The following is a 27757-nucleotide window of genomic DNA, read 5'->3' on the forward strand; positions in this document are numbered from 1 at the left end:
CTCTCCAAGGCCCTGGACAGCTGCAGTAAGACACCCTTTCTCCTGGACTCACATCCCCCTGAAATGAAGTTCAACACACCATTTGTCTTCCTCACTGCTTTCTGTTTCTGCAATATTCCTTTCAGCGACAGGTGTACAGGGAGATGCAGATCCTTTTCAGTGATACAGCTCCCCACTTGAAGGGTCTGTATACACTGGTTAGCGTGCCAATGCCATGCCCAGTATTGACTTCTGGTTGCAGAACTCACTGCGCTGCAGGGACCTCAGAGGTTTATGCAGAAGGTAACAACAAAAAGGACCATACGTCCCTTTGTAGATCAACATGTTTCAACCAATCCCTTTCAAATGGTAGGCTGCCAATTGATCGTTTCCACCAAAGGGCACACCGTCACCTCTATCAAAATTGTTCTCCATCTGTCACGTATTTACCCATTCACTCCACTTGCCTTAGTCTTCCCGGTGCTTTTTTACATCCTCCTCACCCACTCACAATCCCACATCCGTTAGTGCTGTCAGCAGGCTGGGATATATTGTATCTGATTCCAGCAACCAAATGTTTAAAGGGCATTGTGAACAGCTGGGCCCCAAGCACCGATCCCTGCGACACATCAGCAACCGTCCTCTGTTAATTTCTATTTATTTATTTCATGAATCTGGGTGTCACTGGCTTGGCCAGCATTTATTGCCTGACCCTAATTGCTCTTGAGAAGGTGGTGGTGAGCTGCCTTGTTGAACGCTGCAGTCCACCTGCTGTGGTTGACCACCAATGTCATTAGGGAGGGAATCCCTGGATTCTGGCCCAACGACTGTGAAGGAGCGGTGACATATTTCCAAGCCAGGATGGTGAATGGCTTGGAGGGGAACCTAAAGATTATGGTATTTCCATACATCTGCAGCCCTTGTCCTTCCAGATAGACGTGGTCGTGAGTTGGGAAGATGTTCTCTGAGGATCTTTGGTGAATGATTTCATTGCAGCATGTAGATAGTAAAACACTGCTGCTGCTGCTGAGCGTCAATGGTGGAGCCTTGTGGATGAAGGGACAGTCAAACTGGTTGCTTTGTCCTGGATGGTATAAAGCTTCTTGAGTCTTGGTGGGGCTGCACTCATCCAGCCAAATTGGGAGTCTCCTGTTACACTTCTGACTTATGCATTGTAGATGATGGACAGACATTTGGAAGTCAGGATGTGAGTTACTCGCCGCAGTATTTCTAGCTTCAGACCTGCTCTTATAGTTACTGAATTTGTATGGCGAGACCAGTGAGTTTCTGAGCAATGATTACCTACCGAGACTTTGATATTGGGGGATTCAGAGACAGTAACACCATTGAATGCCAAGGGGCAGGTTAGATTGTATTTTATTGGTGATGGTCACCGTCTGGCATTTGTGTGGCCTGAATATTATTTTCCACTTGTCAGCCTGGATACTGTCAAGAACTTGTCTCATTTGAACATGGACTGCTTCAGTATCTGAGGAGCCACAAATGTTGAAAAATATTGTACAATCATTAGTGAACATCCCCAATTCTGACCTTAAAATGGAGGGAAGGTCATTGATGAAGCAGCCCTGAAGAAGCATTCGGCCACTGCTCGAGCGACTCCTATAGACTTGGAGCTGAGTTGACTGACCTTCATCAACCATAACCATCTTCCTACGTGTCAGGTATGATTCTAAGCAGCGGGGAGATTGTCCCTGATTCCCATTGATTCCAGTGTTGCTAAGGTCCTTTAATGCCACACTTGATCGAAGACAGCCTCGTTTTAAAGGACTGTCACTCTCACCCCACCCCTGGAATTCAGCTCTTTTGTCCATATTTGAACCACGGTAATGAGGTCAGGAGCTCAGTGGCCCTGCTGGAGCCCAACCGGACGGCATTGACCAGGGTATTGCTGAGCAAGTGCTGCTTAAAAGCACTGAGACCTCCCACCACTTTACTGATGATCGAGAGGTTCCTTCACCATCTGCTGCAGTACCAGGCTAGCAGTTATATCCTTTAGGACCCGGCCAGCTCGATCAGTATTGCTGTAGCTGAGGTGGACATTGAAATCCGCTACTCAGAGTACATATTGCGTCCGTGCTACCATTATTGCATCCTCCAAGTGTTGATCAACATGGAGGAGTATTGATTTATTGGTTGAAAGAGGCTGGTACATGGTTATCAGCAGGACGTTTCCTTTCCCATGTGCAAACGAATGCCATGAGACTTCATGGGATACGGAGTCAAGAGCAATTCCCTTCCAACTGTATCCCAATGTGCCGCCACTTCTGCTGTGTCCGTCCTGCTGATGAGACAGGAGATATCTGGGGAAGGTGATGGAGAATCTGGGACATAGGCTGAAATGGATCATCCACTCAGCACTTCTGACTGAAGATTGTTGCGAATGAATCAGCCTTATCTTATACACTGAAGTGCTGGGCTCTTCCATCATGGAGGAAGGGGCTATTTGTGGAATCTCTTCCTCCAGTGAATTGTTTAATTTTCCCTAAAGTTTCTTGACTAGATGTGGAAGGACTTATACCTTACAGAACCATACCTTACAGACAATGTCAGGCTGTTGCTTCACGAGCCTGTTTATTTCTATTCACTGTTTCCTGCCAGCTGTCCCATTTTAGAAACATGTCCTTATATTAGCCCCAATCCACTCAGATTTGATTTTGCAAACTGGGCTTGGAGCTTTACCAAAATTTTTCTAAAAATCAACATGTTTAACATTCATTGCTTCTCTTTCATTTGTCTTCCAGTCTGTTTCTCAAACATAATTCCCATTTCAAAAAGTATGTTAGTGTTGTCTATGACCATTACTTTAAGCCCCAATAATTTCTCCTAAACAATTTACTTACTATGTTCTATGTTCCATGTACTCTATCATTTTCCCACACCAGACTTGGTTTTCCTAGTATTGTTAGAAAGTTCTGTGAAGACAGAACGGAAGTAGTGGCTTCAAAGTTTTGCCATTTCCCTGTTCCCCATTCTCCATTCTCTGGTTTCAAACAGTAAGGAAACTGCACTTATTTTCTCATATTTCTCACATTGGCATAATTTAACAAGCTAATACAGTTCACTCTTATAACCTTATGAATATAACTCTTCAGAAACCCATCAATTCCTGCCTAAAGCTGCTCAATAATTCACCTTCCACACCATACACTCACAGGAGCATAGACTCTGTGCCTATAGAAGTACTGCACGATCTATATTAGTCCCACTTTCCTACTGCAGGCCCATAGCCTGGAATGTTATGAGAATTCCAAGTGCTCGTTCAAGTACTTTTTAATGAGTGTGAGGTTACTCGTGATAACTCCCCTCTCAGGAAGTAATCCCAGAACACAACACCATCCAGGTGAAAAAAAAAGATTAAATCCTCTCTGAACCTCAAACGTTCCACTTTAAAAGTGTACTGGCTTGTTCTTGACCCTCCGACTAAAAGGAACAGCTGCTGCCTATCCACCCTGTCCGTATCACTCATAATCTTATCCTTCTGAATCACATCCCCCTCAGCCTTCTCTGCTCCAAAGTAAACAACCCGAGCTTATCCAGCCTCTCTCCATAGCTGATATGCTCCATCGCAGGGAACATCCTGGTGAATCTCCTCTGCAACCCCCTCCAGTACAATCACATCCTTCCTGGAATGTGGCTCCCAGAGCTACATACAGTATTCCATTTTGGCCGAACCAAAGCCCTGTGTAGCTCTTATAATCTACGCCCTGATTAGGAAACACAACACCCAAGGTCCAATTCTTAACTAGCCCATTAACCTGTCCAGTCACATTCAGGGATGTGTGGAGAAGCACACCCTGAGCTTCCCAGTGTGCTGCCATTCATTGTGTCCTCCCCTGTCTGGTTCCTTCTCCCAAAGTGCATCACCTCATATTTATGAAGGTTACATTCTATCTGCCATTGATCGGCCCATCTGACCATTCCATCTGCATCTTCCTGTAACTTAAGGCCTTCCTCCTCAGTGCTAACCATCCAGCCAATCTTTATGTCAAAAATACACTTACTTATCACACATCCCCCACTCTCCAACTAGCCCCCTCCACGTTCACAACAATATTTTCTATGAACAACACAAACAATAATGGACACAGCACTGATCCCAGTGTTTCACCAGGAGATACTGGTCTCCAATCACACAAACAGCCTTCTCCCACCACCCTCTGTCTCCTGCAACTAAGACAATTTTCGTTGTAATTTGTCACGTCATCTTTCATGTTGTGAGATTTTACGCTATTTTTCAGTTTCCCAGGTGGAAATTTGTCAAAGGCCTTCCTACAAAACTAAACAATCGACCTCCTCAAACTAATTCAATCAAATCCATTGGATGTGACTTCCTTCTGATAACGTCATGATGATTATCCCTGAAATAACATTGTGACTCTGATTGGAGTTCGATTTTCTCCTTCCCTGTTTTATCCAGTTTTTTTCTTAACAGTGATCTAATACTTGCTCGTCTATATTTCCCTGGTCTGTCTCTCCAACCCTTACTGTGAAGTGGAATCGTATTAGCAGTTCTCCAGTTCTCTGGCACCTCCCCTATGGTCAGATTCTAATTAAAATATTCTGTCAGTGTCTTTCCTCCCTTGACCCCAACAGCCACCTGTGATACAACTCATTCAGACATGGATATTGTTCCAAATTCATACACAACAAAGTCACAAATGCTTGCTCGTATTTTGCATCAATCTGTTCAAGAGCTTCCCAGTCCATGTTTTTGAACTCTGTACCTGCCTCCCCCTTCTCCCAAGTCAAATAGATGTGAAGGTCTCATGTTACAATCCATCAATGTTCTCCAGCTTGACACACAGATTGCCCCTTTGGTTTCTAATGGACACTAACTGTTTGCTAATTATTCTGTTCTACATGTCCGTGTAGAATATCATGGGATTCTCCTTGATCTCGTCTACTTGTACTTCTGCATGTCCCTCTGTTATTCAGTCCCCGCTATATTTCACTGCAATCACCTCTCTTGTTTTGAAACTCGAGACCACAGGCTGAGTTTCCACATTGTTCAATCTTGCCATCTTAGGGATTAATCGGCATAATACCTTTTGCAGTTCCTCTGTAGTCAGTACATTTTTTTTAGATTGGGAGTCTGAATGATACACAATACTTTAAGTTTAGTCTCACCAGCACTCGATGTAACTGGTGCACGACATCCTCTATATTCGAAATTCATTCACATGAATGTAAACCTAATTTTTACTTTTACATTTGCATATGTTCTACCCAATACCTCTCACTTTAACTTTCTTGTGAGCTTACTGTGTGAGTTTGTACAAAAAAAGCTCATGATTATCTAACTATATATTATACATTTGTTCTTCATTGCCTATGACCACAAGAATCATCTTCATACCGTTCCAAAAAATTTTGCCAATTCTGGTTTTCCGTTCATCGGTACATTCTCACACTCCCCAGTTATGTTATTACCTTCTAAATATCTACTAGCATGTTCTTTGTAATCGAGTCCAACACGGCTGCGGATGACAAGATAACTGGTCTGTAGTTCACCACTCTCCATCTTCATCTCTTCTTAAACTATTGGATATTATTTATAACCTTTTCCTTATCCAGATTGGCTAAATGCCTTTTGGGAATGTGACGGAAAATAAAGTGAAAATCCGCGATGCAATCAACACGTCGATTGCTGCTTCCTCTGAAATTCTTGTATGAAGTACATCTAGTCTGACTGATTTATAAATATTCAATCCAGCTTTCTTTTCAAAGATAACCCCAACACTGATAAGAATGATCTTAGACTTTACTTACACAAGTCCCATGGTCACTTGCTATTTCTGGAAGAATTTCTGGACATTCTTCCATGAAGATAGACAAAAAAGAAACTGTTTCTTTTTCCTGCGATTTCTCTGTTCTCTGCAATAAATTATCCTGAACGCACACCAACTGTTCCACATTTGACCTTGTTTTTAGTTTTCTTTCATACATTGATAGACGCTTTTTAGCAGTCTTCATGTTTTTCTTTCGTTTGCACGCTTTTTCTCTTTCTGATTTTCTTCTGTTTCTTGGTCATCCTTTGCTGGGTCCTACATTTCTCTGAATCCACTGGCTCACTGCAACACTTGGCATTTTTCTAAGCTGCCTCCTTTCATCTAATAGGTAGATGAAGGTGGGGTTGAAAGTGATAGTCGGAGAGGAGGGTGGCCCAGATTGATAGGAAGGAAGGTGGACACATAGGAACATTCAAAAGGGCGGTGCTGGCTTGGAAGGTTGGAGTGGGATAACGTGGGATTCGGGGAAGTGGCGATTCCCATCCCAAAGAGGATGCTTTCTTCCTCCAGGCTTCTGGTGGCTCAGGTTTGGCGATGGAGCAGGCCCAGGGCCCTCATGTCCTTGGCAGAGTGGGAAGGGGAGTTATAGTTCTCAGCCACAAGGCGATGGACTTGTTCAATGTGGCTGTCCCAGAATTGTTCTCTGAAATGATCCACAAGTTGACCTCCTGCTTCGCCAATGTAGAGAAGACAACATTGGGTGTAATGGATACATTAGATGAGGCGTTTTATCTCCCTTCATCACCTATCACTTTCAACCCCACCTTCATCTACCTATCACAATCCCAGCTACCTCCCTCCTGCCGCACCCCCTTCTCATTTAACTCTCTTGACCCCTTGACCCATAAGCCTCATTCCTGATGAAGGGCTTATGCCCGATACGTCATTTCTCCTTGTCCTAGTCTGCTGCCTGATTGCGCTTTTCCAGCACCACAGTCTTCGACTCTGATCTCCAGCATCTGTAGTCCCCACTTTCTCCGCACACCTTCAGGGCTTGCATGACTCAGGTTTATCACGGTTATTTCAAATACAACAAAAACTGTCGTGTACTCAAGCAGCATAAAAGAAAACCAATACATTTTGGTCACTGTTCCCAAAAGGTCCTTTACAGCAAAATTTTCAATTAGCTATTCTGATCACTCAACACCAATTCCTAAATAACCTGATCTCGAGCTCACTGCTTAACATAAAGTTAATGTAAACAATCTCACACGTGGTCATGAAATCCATTTTTCCCAGCATTAGCATTCAATTGGGTTAACACAGTTTAGATATAATTTAAGCAGTACAATATTACTGCAGTACCCACAAATGTGTATATCTCATTTCTTGTTTTATAACATGTCCAGCATTTGTATTGCAGCTTTCACTTTGATATATAACTCGCATCAATGTTTGCTCCTCCTTGTTGTTTTTACGCTCCACCTTAGTAGATTCTGTAGAATCTGAGCGACGTGGGCTCTGTGGAGGTTAATGACAAAGATCATCCCGCCACATCATTTATGATCTTCTCCAACTTTAATTTCTCCAGATCTCCCATTATGCTGATGGAGTAGAGAAGGAAAATGATCTTCCAACAATGCTCTGTATTCCCCCAGAGAGCTGAGACAGCTCTAACCTGGGTGGGAACCTTACAACAGGTGGGTAATGTGTTGCTGCTGCTGTACAGGGTCTTAGTGAGATCACATCTGGTGTAGTGTGTCCAGATTTAATCTCTTCAATGAAGAAAATATGTTGTTATATTGGAAACAGCTCAGAGATGGTTCCCTCAACTGATTCCTGCAATGAAGGTGCGAGTTTAAAACGGAAGGATAATCAGGTTGACCCAGTAGCCATTGGTTAAAGATGATCTTTCTTGAACATAAATGGCAGAAGGAATCAACAAGTGAAGCAAATAACACAGATAATGGAGGAACTCATTCCGTTCTCCAATGTGTTACACAGGAACAACAGGAGGATATGCAGGCCTTCGAACCTGTTACACCAAAACAGGACGAGGCTATTCAGCCCGTGGAACCTGATATACATTTACAGAAGGAGGCCAATCAGCCACTCGAGCCTATAACAGTAGGCCATGCTGCACCAGTATCCTGTTAAACAGCAACAGGATAAGTCCATTCAGCCTCCACAAGTCTGTAACATAGGAACTGGAAGAGGTCACACAGTGACTGGAGATTGTTACACTGGGACAACAGGAGGCCGTTCAGACCCACCGAGCCTATTGCAAGGGAATTGGATAAGGATAAAAAAACTATCTGAGACTTCTTTCATGAGAAAGGAAAAGGTAATTTCGACACGTGTCTGTTGTATGGGAACAAGAGAAGACCAATCAATCCCTCGGTCCCATCTCTGGGATACATGAGGATACCGTTCAGTATTTCCACCTGTTATGGGGAAGTATGAGAAGATCCATCAGCCTCTCAAAATGTTACACAGCAACAGGAAGATTCCATAATCTCCCAATCCTCTAAAGCATCAACAGGAGGAGGTCGTTCTGGCCTTGGAGATGACAATATGGGAATACCAGAAAGACGTCAGCCCATCGAGTTTGTACACCAGCAGGATGGTGAGTCCATTCAGCCACACATGGCTCTTACTCGGTAATTGGAGCAGATCACTTAAAAACGTGTGCCCATTAAATAGGAATTCAAAGAAAACGTAAAGGCTTTCGAAAGGGAAGAACTTATAATAATGGTATACATTCGGGACTAAAGTGTAACAATAAACCATTGCAATTTAAGGCAAATTGTTAGAGTCATTGTTCAGGACATTTGCAAAGTTAAACCACAATCCATCAGAGTCAACATGATTTTACGAAGGCTAAATCGTGTTTGAATTGTTTGCTTGAGTTATTTGAAGATGACATAAACAAGGTGGAGCGTGGGAATCCTGGAGATGGAACATATCTGGTCTTCCTGAAGGCATCGGATATGTCGCTTCTCTAAAGAGTAAGTGGTAAGATCAGACAACATGGGTTTAGGAGTAATTTATTCGCTTGGATGGAGGATTGGTTAACCAACAAAATGGAGTCAGATGGATTAAATGTGTCATTTTCTTTTGGCAAATGCAATTTGTGGGGTGCCAGTGATTTCAGTACTCATGCCTCAACCATTTGCGATCGATGGATTACTGTACTCGGTTGATGGGATAGAGAATACGATGCCACATTTTCAGATGACTCTCACATCGATGGGAAATTACTTCAGAATGATGATGCAAGAAGTTTTAAAACTATATGGATAGGTTGGGTGAATGGGCCAACATTTGGCAAGGAAAATTAAAGTGAATAAATATGGGGCTATTCAAGTTGGCCAGGATAATAGAAAGACAAATTATTATCTAAATGGAGAGAAAGTTCAAAGTGCTTAGGTGCAGAGGGATCTGAGTGTCTGTTTGCGTATCATAGAAAACTTGCCTGTGGGTACTTCAAGTAATGAGAAATGCAAGCATAGTTTCAGTGTTTATTTATAAAAGGATAGAGTAGAAAGGTAGGGAGTGTTGGTGTAGCTATGCAAGGCATTAGTGAGGCTGCAACTGGAGTACAGTTTGGGTGTCCTGCAGAATGAGGTATTTCCATTGGAGGCAATTCAGAAGAGCTTCATTAGATTGATTCCTTATTTGAAGTGTTTGTCTTATGAAGAGAAATTGAGCAGTTTAGGCCGATACTCTCCAGTTTATAAGAATGAAAGGAGATCTCATTGAGGTCTGTAAAGTGCAAAAAGTAATTGGAAGTGTAGCTATGGAGTGTATTTTTTTCACGTGGCACGATCTACAACAAGAGACTAGAGTTTTAGGATGGAGAGATGGTAGGAAAGTGGAACAGAGGCCGTGTTGACATCAGCCTCATCGAGGGGCTGGATACCTCACAGATGTTCTGTGTTCTTATTCAACTCTTTGACTGTTTTGCCCAGGAATGGGGGAAGACTAGGTATCATACAGGAAGCGGGCAATCAGGATAAATCAGTTAGAGAGAATGTTACCAGTAGGGTCACACAGTGACCAGTGCTGGGTTGTCAACCATTTACAGTCTATATTAATGATCAGGAGGATGGAAAAGATATACAGATGCTGAGTTTGTTGATGTCCATAAGACCATGAGGCCATAAGACATGGGAGTGGAAGTAAAGCCATTCGGCCCATCGAGTCCACTCCGCCATTTAATCATAGCTGGTGGGCAATTCAACTCCACTTACCCGCATTCTCCCCGTAACCCTTAATTCCTTGTGACATCAAGAATTTGTCAATCTCTGCCTTGAAGACATTTAGCGTCCCAGCCTCCACTGCACTGCGCGGCAATGAATTACACAGGCACACCACTCTCTGGCTGAAGAAATGTCTCCGCATTTCAGTTCTGAATTGACCCCCTCTAATTCTGAGGCTGTGCCCACGGGTCCTAGTCTCCTCGCCTAACAGAAACAATTTCCTAGCATCCACCCTTTCCAAGCTATGTATTATCTTGTAAGTTTCTACTAGATTTCCCCTTAACCTTCTAATCTCTAATGAATACAATCCCAGGATCCTCAGCCGTTCCTCGTATGTTAGACCTACCATTCCAGGGATCATCCGTGTGAATCTCCGCTGGACACGCTCCAGTGCCAGTATGTCGTTCCTGAGGTGTGGGGCCCAAAACTGGACACAGTACTCCAAATGGGGCCTAACCAGACCTTTATAAAATCTCAGCAGCACATCGCTGCTTTAAATTCCAACCCTTTTGAGATAAATTACAACATTGCATTCACTTCCTTAATCACGGACTCAACCTGCATGGTTTACCTTTAGAGAATCCTTGACTAGCACTCCCAGAACCCTTTGTACTTTGGCTGTATGAATTTTCTCACCGTTTATAAAGTAGTCCATTCTCGTATTCTTTTTACCAAAGTGCAAGACCTCGCATTTGCTCACATTGAATTCCATCAGCCATTTCCTGGACCACTCTCCCAAACTGTCTAGATCCTTCTGCAGCCTCCCCACTTCCTCAGTACTACCTGCCTGTCCACCTAACTTTGTATCATCGGCAAACATCGCTAGAATGCCCCCAATCCCTTCATCCAGATCATTAATATATAATGTGAACAGCTGCGGCCCCAACACTGAACCCTGCGGGAAACCGCTTTTCACCAGCTGCCATTCCAAAAAAGAACCCTTTATCCCGACTCTCTTCCTTCTGTCTCCAGCCAATCCTCAATCCATGCCAGGAGCTCACCTCGAACACCATTGGCCCTCACCTTACTCAGTAGCCTCCCGTGTGGCACCTTATCAAAGGCCTTTTGGATGTCTGGATAGACCGCATCCTCTAGGTTTCCCTGGTCTAACCTACTTGTCACCTCTTCAAATAATTATTATGTCGCTGTGATAAGCAAGAGATTAAATTACCACGAGAGGGTGGAGAGTCTGCAAATTGATTCAGAGAGGTAAAGACAATAGATAATAGTTTGGCAGGTGGAATTTAACATGATATAACCTGTCATTCCACTTACAAGAATAATGGAAGTCAGTATGTTACTGAAATGGAGAGGGATTACAGGACTTAATGATACTGTGTACTGGGGGGTTCACTCAGACTCGTTCTGACATGGGAGGTTTTGCTCCATCCCTGATCATCAGCTCCCAGACACTCCAAGTGACCCCATTGCTCTCCGTACACATGGAATACTTTGAAGTGGTTGATTGGTGGTGGGGATAGTGATTTGAAACGTGGATCAAGGGGACAGCCTTTATTTAAGATATATTCATTTCTTTCCACGTGGAGACCCGATGATGATGGGAATGGCTGACTGCTTCTGAATGAAGAGGCCGTGACTGCTGCCAGGACAGTGGGTATTCACCAACATGATGTACTGTGCATGGGTACACTGTAACATGAATAGAGAGAGGTCCTACTGTTCCTCTACCTCTCCCCATTCACATGAGAACTCTGCAGATGCCATGTACGCCATCGGGAATCCCACAAAACCTAGAGGAGAGTGATCAGATAGATACCCACTGGGTGTTTGTATAGTCCAAACTTCTTGTTGTTTTTCTAGAATCTCTACAGTGTGGAGGCAGGACATTCTGTCCATCAAGTCCACATTGACCCTCGGAACAGTATCCCCTCCGGACCTGCCCCACTACTCTATCCATGTAACCCTGCATTTCCCGTGACTAACCTATCTAACCGGCACATCCCTGGGCACTATGGGCAATTTAGCATGGCCAATCCGTTCTAAGCAGCATATCTATGGACAATGGGAGGAAAGTAGAACACTGGGAGGAAATCCACACAGACATGGGGAGAATGTTCAAAATCCACATAGAGGGTTGCCCGAGGTTGGAACTGAATGTAGCTACTTGGTGACAGGAGGTATCAGTGCTAACCACAGATCCACCATGCGCATCCGTTAGTTTTATTAGTTACTTGTGGCTAACTAAAGAAATCTGTGTGACTTGTTCCCGTCAATGAACCTGACTCAGTCTGAGAACTTTATCATCGGCCATATCACCAACCTGGTTACATTCAAAATTTAGTGTCAGCAGTGGAGGAATGGGACGAGAAAAGGAAACAGTGACACCTTCCAACCTCCGTCAGAGCAGGAATTACGAGAACTGCACAAAGTGGGATTTCAGTCAAGTAGGAATTCTCTTTCCCAGAAGTTTGGAGTGTCTGGACCTTTATATTACATCGAAGCTAGCTTTTTCTGATTTTCCATGGACATGTTAATCAGGGATAATGGTGCATGGAAAGAAAAGTGCAGCTGGGATCACAATGAGATGAGCCATGACCTTATTTATTAGTGGAGTAGTGTGAAAGGGCCGAATGACCCACTTGTGTCCCTCAGCCCTATGTTCTGATGTTCCATTCATCCCTCGGACCTGCTAAACAGGGACAGATCGAGGCCACTCCGATGGTTAGGTGTAGTTTTGGAAATGTACTTGGAAAATCCAGGCTTGATCAGGAAGTGACCACCAACCCCACCCCACAGTCCCTGTTTCCAGGCTTCCCCTCTTTGTAACTTCTGCTCCAGATGTGGGTCATGTTGCAGACACAGATATGCTGGGAATATAGCCACATACCTCACCCAGGGTTTAAACAACAAATCCTCTGCTCTCCCTAGATGCAACATTGTACAACATGATTCCCAGCAAAATAACCCGTTACTTTCCAAAAGCATAACATGTGAAATTAATAAATAGGAACAGGAGTAGGTCAATTGGCCCCTCAAGCTAACCCTGTCATTTCATAAGAACATGGCTGATCTACTCCAGGGCTCAACTCCACTCTTTTCCCGACTCCTTGTATCCCTCCACACCTCTCTGGGTTAGGGAGTTCCAGACATTCATTACCTTCGGAGAGAAGACATGACTCTGCATCTCAGATTGAAATCGATGTTCCTTATTCGGTATCTATATCATCGAGTTCGACACTTTGCCCAAGAATGGAAACAACTTCTTAACATCTACCTTCTCCAACCCCTTCTTTGTCTTGTAGGTTTCAGCATTATCACTCCTCATTCATTTAAACTCCAATGAATAATCGCCTTACCATCTTAGAGATTCTCAATAACAGAACCCTTCCTTCCCAGGAAACCACCTAATGTACCAACCGAGTTCCTTGCTGCATCATCATGCTGACTTGATGTTTCATACACAGGAAGACTCCAATGCCTTTACTGTTCCTTTTCTGGAAGTCCTCCCCATTAAATAACAGCCTGCCTTTTGATTCTCAGTGTCATCCTCAAACTTGGATGTATATTGCACTCAGCTCCCTCCTTCAGGCTGTCAGCATAGATTGTAAATAACTGATGTCATCTGACTGATATTTGTGGTACTCCAGCGGTTAAACCTTTACCATAAAGATCCATTAATCCTGACTCTCCGATTTCTGTGTTAAACAATGATCATCCCATGTTAATACAGTATCCGACGTCCTAGAGCTTCTGTTTTGTGTAAGAACTTTTGTTTTGTAATACCTTGTGGAAAATCTCTGGAATGCCTGGTGTCCACCAGATCCCCTTTATCAAGTCCACTTGTTAGATTTACAGGCATCTCCAGAAATACTTTGCATGATTTTCCAGGGCAAAATATCATTTCCCTTTCACAAAACCACCCTGACTCTGCGTGAAGCTTTTCTAAATGTCCATACTGGGCAGATCTTCCAAACTATACTAGCCACATCTGTTTCCATTAGGTCCATGTGCCGCTAAATATGTCCCATTCATATGTTAGTCCAAATGAGTTTTAAATGTTGTAGCTGTCCTTGCATCTCCCACTCTTCCTCTGGAAGCTCATTCCATACCCACACCGCCCTCTGTGTAAAAAAGCTGCCCTTAGTCCCTTTTATATCTACCCTCTTTCACCTTAAACCTATTCCCTCTCTTTGGATTCCCCTACCCTTTGGAAAAGACCTTGGATAGTCACCCTATCCATACCTCTCACGATTTTATAAGTTTCTATAATGTCACTCCTCAACATCCTACACTCCATCTGATGCTAACTTCAAGAACAAACGTTTAAAGATAACCACTGCAAAATTGAAACAATATTAAAAATGACATCTACCAATACTCAGCCCAAACGTCACACTGTGATTTGTTTTTCTCCATATTACAATACTAAGGCAGCATGAAACGCTTACTAGTGCCAATAAGAAGTCATGCACCTGAATTCCTTTCTCTAAAGGGGGTGATGACGATGACAGTGAAAACATATCTGTGGCCAGATTTATATAATACCGCATGGTCAACATTCTCCCTCCTGGCCTCCGTATAACCTTGTGTGGTTGTGTCTTCTTTATCTTGCATTCAATAGAAAGAACCCCTTTCCCCCATTCACACCTTAAATTCGACCCGTTGTACAGAATCTTTCCTTTCACCACTGCTAAAAGCCCATTTTTCTTTTGCCCCACCCTCTTTTCCCTGCAACCCATCCTCTACATCTGGCAAGGGACTGAAAGACCATTTTGCAATTGCATTCAGTTTTGAAGAATTGTCACACTGGACGGGAAACGCTAACTCTATTTCTCTTTCTCTGCAGATGTTGACAGACCTGCTGAGTTTTTCCAGAACTGAATAGGCGCAGAACAATTTTTCAATTAAATAAATAATTATGGATACTGGAAATAAAAATAAAAAAACCTTTATAGAAGGTTCACTGGACCTGAAAGTTTAACTCTGCATTCACTCCAGAAAATTCTTCAACATCTTTTGCAATTTATTCAGCAATTTCTGTTTTTGAACAATTTCCAACGACATATTGTCAAAGATGCCCAAACATCCTGTCCAACATGGAGCGTTGTACACTGGGAACTGAACAGTAACACATGGTGACAAGTTCCTTGACTCTGAAACTGCATAAGGCTGGCATCACTGACACTGCAGTGCTCTGATTCATGGTAAGGGAGAAAAACAGAAGGAAACACATTCACTTCAAATACAGAAGATGGCATTACTGAAAGGAAACGTTTCAGGTTAGTACCTTAAATGGATATTGTATATGTAACAAATTGGAGGTGTGACACCAAGGAAAGACTTCCAGCAGAATGAGAATATGAAAATGGAAGTATTTCCGCTTCAGAAACCAGAGTAGTTCACTGAATTTAGGGCTGATGGGTGAATGGGTCTCGGTGTGAACTGGGGGGCAGTAAGTAGAATTGAATTGTAGATATTGCAGCTAAAACTGGGTTATCATCTGATGCTGTAGATTTCAATGACAACCTGTAACTTTTCCCCCAGGGTAGTCCACCCGTCTACCATTTCCATCAAGCCGATCCATGGGTCAGTGAACGAGTGTAGGTGAACATGGTTGGGTCGGAATCACGTGCACCGAAACCTGATGACAATCCATTAAAGCTACCGCACTTGACTGGTTACACTACGAACAGCAGGACTGACATCTGATACAGAGAGAGAGAGATGATCCCAAGACTAACAAATCAGATATAAGCTCTGTCGTCCTGTCAAATCCATGCATAAAAGTCGATGGACCATTAAATAACTTACTGGAGGAGAGGACTCCACAAATATCCCCATCCTAAATAATGGAACAGCCCTGTGCATCCATGCAGACGATACAGTATCTGCACCACCCTCAGCCAGAAGTGTTGAGTCGATTACCCACCTCACCTTCACTATGATACCCTCAGAATCACAGATGCCGTTTTCAACCAATTCAGTTCACTGCGCGTGACATGAAGCAACAGCTGGACACTGTCGATACGACAAAGGCATTTGGCCCTGACCCCATTCCTGCAATAGGACTGAGGACTTTGGCGACACAACAAGCCGTGTACCTGAGGAAGCTGTTTCATTCCAGGTCCAACTCTGACAACTCACTGGCAATGTGGGGAATTAGCAATGCAGTCCTCACTTTCTCTTAATGTGGGTAATTGCTCAACTATGTCCCATCCCCTAAGAAGAGAATAATTACATTCGGACCAATTACCACGCCCTCAGTCCCATCACGATACTCAAATTGGTTGGGGTTATTTTTGATAGAGCTGTCAAACAGCACAGAAATAATCGCTTCAGTGTGGTTTCCGATAGGACCCCATGTGGAGATGGTGCTGTTGTGGAATTGTCATTGGCTTGCTAATCCAGTCCAGGATAATTCCCCAGTCTTCGTTCAGGAAGTGAATCCCCCGTGCTTTCCTGTCTGGCCTAAAAGTGACTCCAGACACACAGACATGTGATACACTCTTTAATGGTCTCGGGAACGGCCAAGCAAGGCACTCAATCGTATCAAACTGCTCCGAGGACTTAAAGGATAAACCGGAGAGAACAGCCGGCACCAGCCTCGTTATCAGAAAAGGGAATGGGAAACACAATCCTGTCGACCATGCAGAGACCTCCTTCCTAACAGCTGAGAGCTTGTGACAACATTTACAGAGCTTTCCTACAGACTGCACAGAAGTATCAGGAAAGGAATACGTCATACAACTCATTGAACTTTCCCTATTCTAGTTAATGGCCGAACATCTCCCCAACGCAGTTTTCCCCATACAATATACATATCCCTGAATATGTTTAAACATTGTGAACCATAAAATGAGAACTGCTGTAGTCCATTCAGCCCACCAGTTTTGCCCCTCCATTCTATATACAGGCAGTTCACCAATAACACGTGTTGATTAAATACATTTCGGCTGCAATGCAATTCATGAACCTTTTTCTATAAAGTGAACTGGCGTTTACTGTGACGCGATTCCTTGCCGGGCAACAGCTGAACAGCAAACCCAACCTCAGAAACCCTCTATCTACAAAAGGTACAATCAATGTGTTCAGCTAAAACAGGAATGCAATTGATTCTTCAGGCCTTGAAACTGAGCCTGAAACTGGGAATTGTCGTCTATATTTAAAAAAGAACTTTATTTCAAACTGTGGGGAGAATCTTGGGGAAAACTGGAATTCGGCATCGGCATCACATGGTCAGTCAGCCCCTGCGCGCTTTCTGGTGAAGATTGTGGTGAAAGGTACAGTGCACCAGTGAGTGATTGTCGTGTGAAAGCGTTACATTTCCAGCACTGTTCCATTACAACATGTAATTTAAAGATTTATTTAGACTGTCCTATTGTGTGTTAGACCAAATTTATATTTTAGTTTTTACTGATATATTTGGGAATTCGCCACTTACCCTCTTGTTTCCATAGACCCCATTATTAATATTACACGATTTTCTACAACATAGTGTTGTACAGGAACACAGTTATTGCGTTATTGGAGAACAACCTGGAATAATAGCTGACCTTCTATCTTCACACCGTACTCCTGCTCTCTCCCTATCCCTTTAGTTTCCACAATTCCTTATTTATATTCAGCCCCTTGATTTCCACAGCCTGATCTGGGAGAGAGTACCCCTGGTTCGCCACTCTCTGAGTGCAGGCATTTATTCTCATCTCAATGCAAAGTGGCCTGTCTGTACCTAATATTGTGGCCCCTTGGTTTAGACGTTCAAGCCAGGCGATTTACTGATCTGCTTCTAATCTGTCTCGCCCTGTCAGAGTGTTATATATTTCACTGTGATTTTCATTCATTTTCCTAAAGCCCATGGAATATAGGTCCAGTTACCCCAAGCTCTGCTCCCACAAGATGTCTGTCATCCCAGAGATCAGTCTGGTCATCCTTTGCTACTCTCACTCAATGTCAGGTATGTCGTCTGTTAGGAAAAGAGACCAAAACTGCACACAATACTGCACAATGTTCGACATGGGGTCTCACTAAGGCCCTGTACAGCTGCAGTGAGACACATTTACTCCTGTACTCAAATCCCCCTGAAATGAAGGTGAATACAGCATTTATCTTCCTTCTTGCTTTCTATTCCTGCAATATTGCTTTCAGTGACTGGTCTACAGGGAGATCCAGATTCCTTTCAAAGTTACAGTTCCCCACTTGCTGGGCCTATATACAATTGTCAGCGTGCCAATGTCATTCCCAGTATGGACTTCTGGCTTCAGAACTCACTGCCCTACATGGACTCTGAGGGCTACGCAGAAATAAACAAAAATGCAGCTTAAGTTCATTTATAGTGCAACATTTTACAAACACTCATTTTTCAAATGGGAGGCTGCCATTTTATTGTTCCCATCAAAGTACACAACATCTCATCTCCCCATTACTCTCCATCTGCCACGTATTTGCCAGTTACTCGACTTGTCTCAATCACCTTGGAACTTTTTTACATCCTCCTCATCCACTCACAAGCTGACATCGTTTAGAGCTGTCAGCAGACTTGAGAATATTTCATTTGCGCCCCTCACCCAAAGATATTGGGAATAGCTGGAGTCCAAGACACGATCCTTACAATATCCTCCAAGCCTTCCATATAAAAATACAACATTGTTTTATTCCTACTCACTGTTTCCTGCCAGCTCTCCCATTCTAAATCTATGACCATATATTAGCCTGAGTCCCATAGGATTCGAATTTGCACATTGGGCTTGGGGCTTTATCAAAAATCTTTCTTAGATTCCACTCGTATGGCATTGATACCTCCTACAGAATTTTACTAAAAGCCACTTTCTCAAATATGATTCCCATGTCATAAATCTCTGTTGACTTTGTCTATGCCCATTATTTTCAGTCAAATACTTTCTTTAAACTGTTTAGTTGCTATTTTCATTCTATTCCTTTTTTCGCACAAGACTGAAATTCCCTAGTATTGCTAGGAAGTTTTCTTTTTTGTTTTGTTTTCTTCTGTGAAGGCGTAACTAAGGTATTTGCTCCATAGTTCTGCTATTTCTCGGTCCTCAATTATATGGCATCAGACTGTGAGAAATCAGCAATTTGTTTCTCTTAATTTTGCCATTGACATATTTCCAGAAAATATTCCAAGTTCTCTATTAACAACTTTGTTAAGATATTCTTCAGAAACACATCAATTCTTACCTTAAGCTACTCAACCTTCCACAGCCATACAATCACAGAAGCACAGACTCTGTACGACCAGAAATACAGCACAGTCTACTTTCGGCCCACTTTCCAACACAAGACCATAGCCGTGAATATTAAAGCATTTAAAGTGCACAATCATGTGGTTTCTAAAGGTTTGAGGTTACCATGACAACTCCACTCTCAAAAAGTGCATTCCAGACCCCAACACCCTCTGGTTGAAAAACAATTCCCAAATCTTCACTAAACCGCAAATCCTTCACTTTTAAAGTCTGGCCCTTTGAGTCACAGCAACAGCTGCTGTCTATCCACCCTGTCCATGTACCTCGTAATCCTATCCCTCTGAATCACAGACCTCTCAGCCTTCTCTCCTCCAAACTAAACAACCTGAGGTTATCCAGTCTCTCTGCATAGCTGATATGCTCCATCCCAGGGAACATCCTCGTGAATCTGCTCTGCACCCCCTCCACTACAATCAAATCCTTCCTGTAATGTTGTTCCCAGACCCTCACACAATATTCCATCTTTCCCTCACCACAGTTCCGCATAGTTCTTATAATCAATACCTTGATGAATAAAGGCTATGTTTACATTCCCCTAGCTTTCCCAGATTGTGTATAACCTGTGCAGAAACATTCAGCAATGTGTGGAGAAGCACCCTATGAGCTTTCTAGTGTGCTGCCATTCATTGAGTACTCCCCTGTCTGGTTCCTTCTTCCAAGGTTGCATCACCTCATAGTTATCAGGGTTACATTCCATCTGCCATTGATCCACCCATCTGACCATTCCATCAGTATCGACCCATAACATAAGGCCTTCCTCCTCACTGCCAACCACCCGGCCAATCTTTGTATCAAATCCAAACTTATGTATTACACACCCACCCCTTGTCCATATTCACAGCTGCATCATTTATGAATACCACAAATAATAAGGTTAAAAATCTCTCCACATCAGTTATATCACGTGGTTGTGCTTGATGAAGAAGCTACGTTTCGAAAGCTAGTGCTGCCGAATAAACCTGTTAGACTATGGTCTGGTGTTATGTTATTTTTAGATTTGTCCACCCCAGCCCAACACTCGCACCTCCGATTCACAAATAATAAGGGACCCAGCACTGATGTCCGTGATACACCATTGGACACTGGCCTCCAGTCACACAAACAGCCTTCTACCACTCCCCTTTTTCTCTTACTACTAAAGTTGATTTAGCTGCAACTTGGCAAGTCACTAATGCGTCCTACGTGTTCATTGGTTATTCTGCTCCACTTGACACACTTGTAGGTTAGCTGGGGATTCTCCGTAATTTCGTCTTGCCTTGCCCCTGTGTTAGTCAGTCCCTTCCACGCACAGAATGTCCTCGTTATTACAGTCTTAAATGGTTTGTCCCTTATCCTGCCATTATTTGCCTTGAATGTGGATTAGACAGTCTGATAACCTTCCTGTTAATTTCCAACTTGTCGTATGTTTTGTGAGCTTTATAAAGTTCACAGTGACCCACCGCTGGTTCTTTGAACCTCAAGAGACCATAGGCTGAGTTTCCTCATCACTCAAGTTTGCCATCTGAGGGATATGCCTGGATAATGTCCATTGCACTTCCTCTGTGGTCAGTATATTCTTTCTCAGATTCGGTCACCAAAACTGTGCACAATACTCCAGGTACAGTCTCACCAACACACTGCTTCAACGTGTTTTTACATCTATATTCTGACTCCCTTAAAGGAAGTCAACCAAACTTTAGGTTTCCACTTACATATATTCCTCCAAATACCCTTCACATCATTGCATTTTCGAACTCACTGTGTGAGTTCTTATAGAAAGCCTTCTGATAATCTAAAATATGCCAATTCTACTGGATCGCCATCATCTATGCTATAAGAATCAACTTCAAACAATTCCAAAGTTTGTAAAGTATGATTTCCCTTTCAGAAATGCATACTGCGTCTCTCCAATGTTGCTGTTAATGTCTAAGTATCCAATATCACATCCTATATAATAGATTCCAACAATTTCCCGACAAATGTCAAGTTAATTTGTCAGCAGTTCTCCACACTCTGTCTTCTTCCCTTTGTAGATGCTTGGATCCCTACCATTCATCTGTAGTGCTTGGATCACGTTTACTAATGTACATTTATCTACATCAGCTTCTGGACTCTGCAGAATGTACCGGAAAATAGAACGCAGTCATCGACAATGCAATTAATTCTTCTATTTGTGATTTATTCCTGAAGATTTTGGTATGAAGTACATCTGGACTGTCAAGCGTAGCAATGCTCAATCCAGCTGCATGTTCAATATTGCCTTGTTACTGATATGAATTGACTTTATGTCTTTACTTCCACAAGTCCTGTACAATCACTTCGTATTTCTGGGTGATTTTCTGGATCTTACTCCATTAAGACAGATGGAAAGGAACTGGGCATTTGCTTTGCCATTTCCCTATTATTCACCATAAACCCGTCTCTCCCAACTGCAAATTTCCATATTTGACAATGTTTTTTTTAAAAATATAGATCATAGGTTTTTGCAGTCATTCTGTTACTGTTTGTTTGCATGCATGGTCGCTTTTTGATAACCTGATCAGTTTCATTGCCCCCCTTTTCTGGATTGCAATTTTCTGTGAATTCTGAGGATTCCACAATGTCTGGAATTCTTCTGAAGTCACTTCCTGTGATTAATATATTCTTTAATTTGTTATGTTAATCATCATTGAGTCACTTACTCATTCTTTGGTGTTTTCACCTGAAATAAGTAGACATATCTTTCAGACTATGCAGTATTTCTAAAAATCTCCTTGCCCTGACCAGATATATTCAGGAACACTGCAGAAGGACAGAAGAGTAATAGTGGGGGCCCTGGTTGGTAGCCAAAGGGTGAGGTCCCGGAGGACTGGAGCATAGCGAAGCTGTTCCCTTATTCAAGAAGAGCTACAAAGAAAAACCTGGGACCTATAGACCAGCAAACCTGATAACTCTAGTCGACAAGTTTTTTGAGAAGATTCTGAGAGACAATGTACGTGCATTTGGAAAGGCAGGGTGCTCTGGAAGTTTAGATCATATGGAATTGAGGGGGAGCTAGCAAATCAGATCATAGATTTGCTTCATTGTAGGAAAACAGAGGGTAATAGTTGAAGTATGCTTGTCGGGCTGAAGGCCTTTGATGAGTGGAATGCCTCAGGGGTCGGTTCTGTGACTATTACTGCTTGTTTTATGCATGTATATTGTATTTATATTTACATATTACACAGATCTATGATTTAGAAGAGAACGTACAGGCATGAATTATAAGTTTCAAGATGACCCTAAAATAGGCAGTATCGTGGACAGTGAGGAAGATTATCAGAAATTTCAGAAATTACAGCAGTGCCTTGATCAGGTAAGAAAGTGGGCTGAGAAATGGCAAATGGTGTTTAATACAGATAAGTGTAAGTTCTTGCATTTTAGAAAGTCAAATCAAGGTAGGAGTTTCATGGTGAATGGCAGGGTCTTAAGGAGTGTATTGAAACAAAGGAAACTTGGAATTCAGGTTCAAGTTTCTCTGAAAGTGGAGTCACAGGTAGATAGGGTCGTGAAAAAGGCATTTGGCAAGCTGGGCTTCATCAGTCAGAGTAATGAGTATCGAAATTAGGGAGTTATGTTGCAGTTATACAGGATGGTGGTGAGGCAATACTGGTAGTGTTATGTGAAGTATTGTTCACATTGCTACGGGAAGGATGTTATTATACTGGAAATAGTGCAGAAGAAATTTACAAGGATGTTGCCCGGACTCAATGGTCTGAGTGAAAGGGAGAGGTTGGGCAAACTAGGAGCTTTTACTTTAGAGTGAATGAGACAGAGGGGGATCTGATAAAAGTGTAGAATATCATGGGAAGCATGGATAGAGTGAATGCAATCAGTCTTTTTGAGCAACCACGGACTAGAGGGCATCAATTTAAGATCCGAGGGGAAAGAGGAAAAGGGAACGTGAGGGGCACTTTCTTTTACATACAGGGTGGTGTGCACATGGAATGAGATGCCAGCAGAAGTGGTTGAGGCGGGTATATACACAAAATATAAAATGCATTTGGATAAAAATCATGGATAGGAAAGAATAAGAAGTATATGGAGCAGGGGCAGGGAAATGGGGTTAATATGAATGGACATTTTGTTCGGAATGGACCAATTTGGGCTGAAGGGCCTTTCTCCGTGCTGTCGGACTCTATGACTCTCACAATCATTGCTTCTCCCATTGAATGTTATATCATACTTCCCCAATTCATTGGAGCGAACTTGACCCTCCAGCCTCCGGGGCTTCCATGATGCTTAACCAGAATGTTCGAACATTCGATATTGGATTCAGACGCCGTGTAAAAATGCACATATTGATGTCACTATTCCTCCAAAGCTGCTTCAGAGCAAGGTTATTAATTAGTCCTCCTGATAACACAACACCAAATCTGAAATAAACTGATCTCGAGTTTGGTTCACAACATACTGTTCAACCTACCTAATACACACTTACGGAAGTTTATCTTCACAGTATTAGTAGTCACTGCAGTTTCGGTGCAACTTGAGACCATCTATTTTTACTGCAGGACACACGATTATTTGTTACTCATTCACAGGATGAGGGTGTCGCTGGATAACTAGCATTTATTGCCCATTCCAGAGGGCAGTTAAGAATCAGTAGCGTTTTCTTGAGTCTGGAGTCACATGCAGGCCACACCAGGTAAGGACAGCAGTATCCTTCCATCAAGGACATCAATGAACCAGATGAGTTTTTCCAACAATCGACAATGGATTCCTGGTCATCATAAAACCTTGATTGCAGATACATATTGAATTCAAATTCCACCACCTGCCTTGTCAGGATTTGAATTCATGTCCCCAGAATATTACCTGGGTCTCTGGGTTAAGAGGCCAGCGATAATATCACAGTGTCATTGCTCCCCCTTGAATATACTTGCATACCTAATTTCCAGAGCATATGTTGTAAAGTATTTACGTGACAGATTTGGTTTTGATATATTATACACTAATGTTTGCTTCACCTTGCTATTTGTAAGATCCACCCAAACTGATTCTGTGGGAAGTGATGGAAAGGGTCTGAGGCGTTATTACCGATAGACTTGGACAAGACGTTCAGGGAGACTCACCTCAACGCTGAGATGATCTGAAGAATTGGTCAGCAATACAGGACAAGCATCAATATTCTTTCCCCTAACTTTGCCAGGATAAGTGTCACCATATTCTTCTGCTCCCTCGCACTCACTGTATATCTGTTTTTACACCTACCCCCGAACAAGGCTCACACTCTATCTCCAAATAAGGCTCAAGCACGACCACACTCACTGTTGTATTCAGCACCTTCCTTCCCTCAGTTTTTCTGTCACTGACGCAATAGCCGCGCACACTAATACCACTGCTGGATACAACACTGTGGTCAGACTCCCTCTGGACATCTCACATTTCACGCATCCCCCTTCCCCTATACCAGCATTAACAGCAGGGACACACACTCCCACCCTAATTCCGTCCCTCCTCTTCTCCCATTTCAGGAGAAACATCCTGGAATAGGACATAAAAGGCCAAGCCGGGTGTGAGAGTGCCCGATATTCGTTCCCTCACCCTCTACCTCGACATGTGGGGAGGATCCTGGAAAGAGCCAGAGAGGACCAGAACACCTTGTGTGGAGATTCTGAAACATCGACGTCCCACCAACCAAGTAAGCAGCAATGTTCAGGAAAGAGCAATTCTCAATTGAAACTCGCTGGTGTTTCCAATCTTCATCTCTCTCACTTTTCAGGCTTAGTTAAAAGCATTAATGAAAGACTAAAAATAAAAATAATGTTTATTCTCTTCAGTAAAAATGTTAAAAAGAAGAAAATAAATGATATAAGTTCATTACGAAATATCTAAAACATGACGTTCATTCAAAATTATGGACAATCCTTGTAAATACTCGACATCATTCCTCTCACTAAATCTTCTTACCAGTGTTTGTATTCTAGCATCGGCTTCTTTAATTTCAAAGGAATATCGTGCCCTGCTATCAGATGCTCAGAGTAAATGTCCCTTCCTCGCTGAACTTTTCGTAAACTGTCAATATATTTTCAAATAACTGGATGTTCCACATCAAGTTCGCATTGTCATCTCCTGTGGGCAGCTTTTGCATTATTGTCTGTTTTGTCCTCATTGCTCAAAGTTCATTCATATAAATTCCACATTCCAACTGGAAAAAGTGGTGGACGCCGACCATTTCGTCTGTGTAATCATCTACCTCCATAGTTATCCTCGAACCAGTCCAGCAGCGGTTGCAGTTCATCTGGAAGCGCATCAGTCAAATGTTCAATAGCTTCATGAATGTTTTCAATCTGAATAAATGAAAGACTAATTATCATTTTAGCTCTGAAAGAAAACTCTGAGTCAATGTTACACTTACTCAAGTGTCTTTTTAACATTTTTACTGAAGGGAATAAACATTATTTTTAGTTTTATTGCTTTGATTAATGCTTTGATCAAAGCCTGTAAAGGAATAAATATGAGATGCGCTGAAATAGTTCTGCGCCTAAATGGGTCTGCGGCAAAATGGGCTGCACCAATCAGACCCCACCAAACAGAATGAAGTATTCAGTAAATTACACAGCACAGGTGGACGTCATATAAACATCCCAGGCTGTTATGCAGAAGCAGGGACACCCTGGGTAGCTGTCAGGAAATGCAGAGTAGAGATCATTACTCATTTTGTGTTTGGAAAGCTGTAATGAGTGGAATTCTTCAGGGATCTGTGTGAGGTCATCAACAAATTACAATCTATTCTAATGAACCGGATGAAGGAGATGGAGCTCAGTTTGATCATGCACCAGAATAGTTATTCAATAAGATTTCAAATGGAGACAGAGCGTCTGCAATGGGATACAGACAGGGGGAGGGTAGAGCTTCTGCAATGGGATACAGACAGGGGGAGGGTAGAGCTTCTGCAATGGGATACAGACAGGGGGAGGGCAGAGCATCTGCAATGGTACAGACGGGGACGGCAGAGCGTCTGCAATGGGATACAGACAGGGGGAGGGCAGAGCATCTGCAATGGTACAGACGGGGACGGCAGAGCGTCTGCAATGGGATACAGACAGGGGGAGGGCAGAGCATCTGCAATGGTACAGACGGGGATGGCAGAGCATCTGCAATGGGATACAGATGGGGGAGGACATAGCGTCTGCAATGGGATAGGGACAGGAGGAGGGCAGAGCGTCTGCAATGGGATACAGACAGGGAGAGGGCAGAGCGTCTGCAATGGGATACATACAGGGGGGAGGGAACAGCTTCGACAATGGGATACTGATGGGTGAGGGCAGAGCGTCTACAATAGAATACTGATGGGTGAGGGCAGAGCGTCTGCTATTGGATAAAGATGGGGAGGCAGAGCATCTGCAATGTGAGACTGACGGGGGAGAGCAGTGCTTCTGCAATGGAATACAGACAGGAGGAGGGCAGAGCGTCTGCAATGGGACACAGATGGAGGAGGGCAGAGCATCTGTGGTGGGATACTAACAGGGGGAGGACAGGGCGTCTGCAATGGGAGACAGACAGGGGGCGGGCAGAAGTTCTGCAATGGGACGCAGTCAGGGAGAGGACAGATCATCTGCAATGGGATACAGATGAAGCAGGGCAGAATGTCTGCAATGGGATATGGACGGGGGAGGGCAGAGCATCTGCAGTGGGATACAGACAGTGGAGAGAAGACTGTCGGAAGTGGGATACAGACGGGGGAGGGCAGAGCGTCTGCAATGATACAGATGGGGATGGCAGGGCGTCTGCAATGGGATACAGACAGAGGGAGGACATAGCGTCTGCAATGGGATACAGACAAGGGGAGGGCAGAGCGAAGGCAGTGCGTCTACACTGGGATACAGACAGGGGAAGGGCAGAGCATCTGAAAGGGAGACAGACTGGGGAAGGGATGCACGCCTGCAATGGGATACAGGCAGGGGGAGGGAAGAGTTTCTGCAATGGGATACTGATGGGTGAGGGCATAGCTTCCACAGTGGGATCCAGACAGGGAAGGCAAAGCGATGGCAAAGGGATACAGACAGGGGAAGGGCAGAGTGTCTGCAATGGGATACAGACGGGGAGACAGAGCATCGGCAATGGGATACTGACGGAGGAGGGCAGAACGTCTGCAATGGGACACAGATTGGGGCAGGGCACAGCAACAAGCAATGGCATACAGACAGAGGATGGAGAGATAAGCTAGAGGAGGATGGCTGTGAGCAAAGCTTCAGCAGAAAAAAAGAAGTACAATATATATGTGATGGAAATTTTCTGTTTTGGGGAAAGGACGAAACAGCAGAAATTTATTTAAATACAAGGAGATTGCAGAACTCAGTGTTACAGAGGGATTTGTGTGTCTTAGTACAGGAATCACATCAAATTAACCTGAAGATGTAGCAAGTGATTTGGAAGGTAAATGTCGTGATTCTGTTTCATGCAAGGGGTGTTGGGTATGATCTTAGCGATGTTTTCTGCATCAGTACAGGGCATTGCTGAGATTACATCTGTTGTATTATGTGTAGTTATAACTGTCTAAACTGAAAATAAAAAAAAGAAAATTATTTTCAAAACGTCTCAAAGA

General features: G+C 43.2%; 1 long non-coding RNA gene across 4 annotated transcripts in view; it reads left to right on the forward strand.

Moving 5' to 3' along the window:
• LOC140454055 (uncharacterized) overlaps nucleotides 1-21850 on the forward strand; it is a 49197-nt gene extending 27347 nt beyond the window's left edge. For 2 of the 4 annotated variants that reach the window (XR_011952542.1, XR_011952545.1), the window contains exons 4-5: nucleotides 14799-15231; nucleotides 15497-21012. This is a non-coding gene — a long non-coding RNA (uncharacterized lncRNA). Of the gene's footprint in view, nucleotides 1-14798; nucleotides 15232-15496; nucleotides 21013-21221 lie in introns of those variants that run through there. The other 2 variants (XR_011952543.1, XR_011952544.1) reach the window with 2 other exon arrangements.
• The last annotated feature ends 5907 nt before the right edge of the window (nucleotides 21851-27757 follow it).

The sequence above is a fragment of the Chiloscyllium punctatum genome, chromosome 28 (assembly GCF_047496795.1).
Source record: "Chiloscyllium punctatum isolate Juve2018m chromosome 28, sChiPun1.3, whole genome shotgun sequence".
NCBI lineage: Eukaryota > Metazoa > Chordata > Chondrichthyes > Orectolobiformes > Hemiscylliidae > Chiloscyllium > Chiloscyllium punctatum.